We start from the raw sequence: 6,825 nt of genomic DNA, 5'->3' as shown, positions 1-6,825 counted from the left end.
CATAGTTAAGATGGATGAAGTGTCATGACGATAGCGTGCGTTGCTCAGTAGCAGGAATTGGACTTCATTCTTCTTGTATTGATATGTTTGTGTGAATATGGTTGGATTCCATCATGTTTCCCTTGAATCTCGCTTACTCCTGTTCTAAATGACTCACACATGACTGTATATGATCGATATCCATACATTCGTAGTAGGAACCGTTTCATTTTTTTCGCGAGTGGCTCCGTGAACAACCCACAGAAGTGCATAACGAGTGGTCCAATGGCACGTGTGGGCGGTGAGTGAGGAAGCCCTGTGATTGGACCAGCTGATTGACTTCCTTTAAGCCCTGCGAGGACGGCTAATTGAACTCCTTCCATCTCTCGCTCCGGAGGATAAAATCGAAATGACTCCAATCTTTGTTCAGTGATGAGATGCAAACCGTAAATTATTCTTGTCAGGCCTACGCTGTCCGAGTTCTTTCCTCTAAACGACCTTTTTTTAACGCAACGTCGACTGTTAAGCCGTGGCAATTTGCAAAATGAAAAAGGGACCGTTGTGAAAATCAAAGTTGCGAGGATTCGAGTGAGGCAATCGAAGGTCATCGCCCTGCGCAGGGATTTGAATATTGATTTAACATGGTTTGAGCTCAGACGCTCGTTCTCGACGCTTATATACAGGTGTGGGACGAGCACAAGGAGTCTCCGGCGCTGTCGTGACGCACTGGTTTGGGAATTTTCCATTTGTACTTTACTCCGAATTTACACCTGTCGTCCCTAAGCAGCTCCATGTTATAGAAATTAATATTTGAGAGTAGATTTTTAGCCTTGTAGCTACATAGACCAATAAAAGTTACATACCGTATGTTCTGGACTATAAGTCGCACCTGAGTATAAGTCGCACCGGACAAAAAAATGCATGATAGAGAAGAAAAAAACATATATAAGTCTCACTGGAGTATAAGTCACATTTTTGGGGAAATGTATTTGATAAAATCCAAAACTAAGAACAGACATTTCATCTTGAAATTCAATTTAAAATAATAACAGATGAACATGGTGAATAGGTGTACGTATGCTAACGCTAACACCTTCAGCTACATGACATATGCTAACGCTAACACATTCAGCAACATGAGGCACAGACAGAACTGTGGTAAGTGTCTGGTATGTTAACGTAACATATTAACAGTTATTCAGATAACTATAGCATAAAGAACACGCTAACAAGCATCAGTTTTACCCCAAATCACTAAATCCACTGAATTCTTCTTCCTCTGTGTCACTTCTAAACAAGTCCACAAACTCCAGAGGTAGAGGAAGTGCAGATTCTTCTTCTGCGTCGCTTTGAGCCTAGAGCGCCCTCTTGTGGTTGTCATGTGAAAATAACAAATAATATCACATATAAGTCGCTCCGGAGTATAAGTCGCACCCCGGCCAAAACTATGAAAAAAGTAAATTGAAAATACGGTATATACTATAAACTCATCCAGTCTCACACAGTCTAGACAACAGCCGGTACTCGATAGTGATTCCGATACCACAATAAAAATGATTCATAAACACATTTTTTACCACATATAAAATGCCAATCAAAACCTATTTCGCATTCATTCAGGTGTTTTATTGCTAGATGTAATTGCTGTTAAATTGAAAAACGTACTTGTGTTGTACGTGCTCGCCTCTCCACAGAGCTGACCTAACTGACCTATCTTCATGTCTCTTTGGAGGTTGATAAGTGTAATGCCGCACTGTGGAACTTTCCAGGCAAAGCAATAAACTCGCCTTGCAGGAAACGTTCGACAGACGTTAGTTTGTGGCTCACACTGGTGACGGTGCGAGAACGGCTCCTCGATGTGAAACGTTTTCTACATGAGCTTAATTTGAAAGTCTGTCATTGTGTAAAATATACTCAATATAATATACTTCAGTTACGGTTCAAAGTGGTCTTGTCTTTTGTGTTTGCTCGAGGTAATAGTACTCTGAAAGTTTGGGTTGCTCTTCCCACTTAGAGCAATTTTAGTGACAAAAGCTTTACGTTGACAAATTATTTTAACATTTGCCCTTCTTCTTACGCCTCATATCTTCAGATACGGTTGTTTTTTGGCCATTTCCGTATCTATTCTTTGAAAATACCAGAACCTGTTCATCCTTTAATGTTTTGTCTGTCTGATTACAATAGCCTACAAATCACAAATCAGATTTTAAATGCATTGTACGTCCAAAGTGACTCAATACTGCTAGTCATGTCTCCAAATACTTCATTACTTGTACTTGAGTAATCCTTTGGACCTTTATGTTGTACATCTACTTGAGTAATATTATTTTAAAGTGAAAGAGTGACTCAATAAATCCATCTCTGGACGACATGTTCTACCACTTAGGCAATGCAATAACTAAGTCTATTAAACATATCTTCGCTTAATCACTTTGACTCATCTATTTATGCTTATCAAAACCCACCGCTGCCTGTGCCGTGCCTTTCTGTGACAGTCGGGTGGCGGTCTAAAGATAGCCTGCCCTATGGCTATCTACTGAGCGTGGGGGCTGTGACTTCTGACGTGTTTCTCCCGCTCTGTCATTAAAAAGAAAAAAGCCATAAAGCAAAATGTCATGTGCTTTTAGTGGTCCTCTCAAATGGCACCTCCACCGTAATTTCAAACGGCTTATGAAACTTTGTAATTACGGTTCGGCTCAGCATCCACCTACCTGCGTTCTACTTTCCCCCCGTGGCTGCGGCGGCGATAGGAAATACAGTAGGAGGCACATTAGTGTTAGTGAAAGGGATCAGTTAAATAGATGATACACACATAGACCTGAGATGTCATTTAAAGTGATGTAAGAGCTGTGTAGAAGATGGAGTTGACTGAGGGCAAACCGCAGTAGAATAAACACTGATGTGCTGTGTATAAGATGAAATAAGAGAACCTTTATGTATGTTAAAGTTGAGCAAATTATTTCATGGAAATGTTTTTTACATAAGGATGGACAATCAATCAGTCTTGGATCATTTCTGGATTTTTCTATAGCTTTCACATGGTGGTTAAAACAATACATTTAATTTCTTTCTCCACCTCTGTCCATGGTGCTGAAAACTACTGCTCTAACATTTAAACACAAAATTCAACTGTTTTACTTGATATATTTATAACATATAAATTGTCATTTCGTCAGAATAATGTACAATATTGTGTTGAAGGGAATAAACATGGAATAAAAATGCACTTGCACTGAACCCCATTGAGAGATCCATCACCACAGACACTCTTTGGGTTCTTTATCCCTTTATCCATGTCTGAGCCTGTTCGCCTCAGGTAAGTTTGTGACATCTGCAGAGGGGCAGAGGGAGGGAGAGGGCTTTATTTCCAAGAGCTGATCAAAATCTCCAAATTACTTACCAGAGATGGAACAATCTAAAAAAACGTATCCTTTTTATTTATTTCAATTTGCACTGTTCAAATTGTTTATGTTTTTGCATAATGTTGAAATTGTTTCACATTTTGTTTTGCATGAGTCTTATTCATTCAATCTTCAGTCACACTGCATCTCGTGGACCAGAACTGACACATTTGTACAGATAACATTCCATCCATCAACACAACGTTTACTTCAGGAGGCTATTGGACACCAAGATTATTAAGAAATGATGTCCACTTTGGGAAGCACGTCTGTGAAATACAACACATTTCCCCCTTTGAGAAGCTCCTACCTAACGAGTAGAGCTGATGTCAAATAGTCTGAGCAAAGTTTCATATTTATATTCACATTCAGACGGTATTGTATTCTATGGACTAAAACATGTTCGCTTCAAAGTTCATTCAGATCAGAGTCCTGACAATGGTTTCTTCTTATGATGAAGAAGAAGAGAAACTGGAACAAAGGCTGCTCTTGGCCTGAGGGTTCACTCTTCTGAAACATGAAGAAGACAGAGACACCGAATATTTCATTTTACTCTTTTATATAAGACCTTCAGCCCCAAGCTGGTTTTGACTTGACCTGTAGAGCCAACCAGCCCGGGCACACGTCCAAAAGAGAAGCACACGACCAAAGTCACTATCATATGAAAAAGTACAAGATACAAGCAAGAACATGTATTATACGTTTATTCACTGCAAAATATGTGAATTCAAATTAACTGGTTGTTTTTATTAGTTTGTATTTTGTCTACTACTATTCACAAACTTAAAATAAAAAGGATTAGCTGTTCTTTTTTTTCTATTGTGTCATTTAGCAACATAAAGTGATATTTTTAAGTCATTTTCACTATAGTTAAAGGCGGTATGGACGATTTTTCGGCGATTTGAGAACGCAGGTGGAAGTGCGCATGCGCACTCCCCCGTGCGGACCGATACAACACACACGTGCGTTTGTTTATTAGCGCAACGGAGCGCATCGCATCGCTCGTCTCCCATAGATTTCTGTCCACTTCTGCGTCAGCTCGAACTGTCTTTCTCCGTCTTCATTTTGCCCCGTACACTGAGGGAACTATATTATGATAGATCCATGCGCTTAGGCACGCGGAAACGTGAGGAGGAACCGCACTCGGCTGCAGGTGAGCGGTAGGTGCGTTTTATGATTGATACGTGACAGGACAAATGATTTATCCACGCCACGAGGAAATATAATAAAAAATTTGCTGAAAAAAATCGTCCATACCACCTTTAATCTCACAACCATTTGCTGTAAAAGAGCTATGATTGTGCTGAACAATTACACGTTCTACAACTTCTTTGAGACGTTTTCAAGTCCTTTCTTATAACTGTATTTTAAACTTTTTTTTTTATCCAAGCATGTGTAGGGAGGGATATTCTCAGAGGTGGATTCCCATTGTTTTGTGTTACATAAAATACAGTTGGGAAGAAGCGCTTTTATCCTCCTCCTCAGTCTGAACGACCTGCAGACAGTAACGCCGCAGTCCGGGGCTCACTTTAACACAGACGATAGGAAAAAGGATCGAAAGGTACGAAATGATAAAAAAAAAAACATACCACAAGATATCTCTTCTTATCTGTGAGAAAAAAAAACATGAAATAGAATAAGTTTTTCTGTAAAATGTGTAGCTTATACTGAAACAAATCTCTGTTCTTTTCATTTTTTGGACAGTTTTACCGTTTTACATTTTTTACACATTTATCCCCACAGTTTTCTCAATATTTTTGCAGATTAAAAAAACAATTCGTTACAAAAACTATGAGAAGTCTTGATAAAAACTTGACAAATGTGTTTTAGTTTTTAAAAATAGACGTAACCTATACTTTGGTCCGCTCTGTTTAGAATAATTACATTCAAACATTCGATCTTGCAGTTACCACATAATTACTATGATTTGACTAATGGAGTATGCACATGTACACGCGTTTATGTCCTCACTTTGTCTAATGAACTGTATTTGAAGTTTTCCCAAACCCCTCCCACATCTGTAAGTATCTTAACTGCTTCATATAATTCTCTGGTGTGGTCCTCGTGCGCAGATGAGCCGAGTGGGAGACGGGCATCGGTGTAATCTGTCAGTCGGCCCACATTGTGTCTGATAATGATATAATAATGTCCCTGCTGTTTCTGATAACGCTTTGAAGACAGTAATACACCCGGAATCTGGTATTTAAGTACTTAAGTAACCTCCTCCCAAAGAGATTTAATGTGACATGATGAAGGGGACGTCATGTGCCAAATTTAACCAGTTGTTTTCTCGCCATTGCTCCGACATTGGAAGCTTTCACCCATACACGCCCATACTCCTTCTCTAATTAAAATATATATATATATATATATATATATATATATATATATATATATATATATATATATATATACACGTATTTATTCATTTCATTCATTTCATTCATTTCATTCATTTCATTCATTTCATTCATTTTATTCATTTTATTCATTTAACTTATTTTCCAAAATAAACAAATCCCTCTCTCCTCCTCCTGCTCCTCCTCCTCTCCTCCTGCTCCTCCTCCTCCCTCTCTCCTCTCCTCCTCCTCTCCTCCTACTCCTCTCTCCTCCCTCTCTCCCCCTCCCCCTCTCCTCCTCCTCCTCCTCTCCTCCTGCTCCCCCTCTCCTCCTACTCCTCTCTCCTCCCTCTCTCCTCCTCCTCCTCCTCCTCCTCCTCCTCCTCCTCCTCCTCCTCCTCCTCCCTCTCTCCTCTCCTCCTCCTCTCCTCCAGCTCCCCCTCTCCTCCTACTCCTCTCTCCTCCCTCTCTCCCCCTCCCCCTCTCCTCCTCCTCCCCTCTCCTCCTGCTCCCTCTCTCCTCCTCCTCCTCCTCTCTCCTCCTCCTCTCTTCTCTTGCTCCCTCTCTCCTCCTCTCCTCCTCCTCCTCCTCCCTCTCTCCTCCTCCCTCTCCTCCTCCTCCTCCTCCCTCTCTCCTCCTCCCTCTCTCCTCTCCTCCTCTTCTCCTCCTCCTCCTCCCTCTCTCCTCCTCCCTCTCTCCTCTCCTCCTCTTCTCCTCCTCCTCCTCCTCTCCTCCTCCTCCCTCTCTCCTCTTCTCCTCCTCCTCCTCCTCCTCTCCTCCTCCTCCCTCTCTCCTCTTCTCCTCCTCCTCCTCCTCCTCTCCTCCTTCTCCCTCTCTCCTCTCTCCTCTTCTCCTCCTCCTCCTCCTCCTCTCCTCCTCCTCCCTCTCTCCTCTTCTCCTCCTCCTCCTCCTCCTCTCCTCCTTCTCCCTCTCTCCTCCTCCTCCTCCTCCTCCTCTCCTCCTCCTCCCTCTCTCCTCTCCTCCTCTCCTCCTCCTCCTCCTCCTCTCCTCCTCCTCCCTCTCTCCTCTCCTCCTCCTCTGACCTGAGCTTTGACGCAGCAGTGGTCTCCATGTTGGTGTGAACTGTGTGAGTGGCTCCACATTTA

This window comes from Eucyclogobius newberryi, unplaced genomic scaffold (genome assembly GCF_026437365.1).
Source record: "Eucyclogobius newberryi isolate DKJ021-1_F unplaced genomic scaffold, fEucNew1.0.hap1 SCAF_6, whole genome shotgun sequence".
NCBI classification, from domain to species: domain Eukaryota; kingdom Metazoa; phylum Chordata; class Actinopteri; order Gobiiformes; family Gobiidae; genus Eucyclogobius; species Eucyclogobius newberryi.
The sequence above is the reverse complement of the archived record's forward strand: the minus strand, read 5'-3'. Positions refer to the sequence as shown.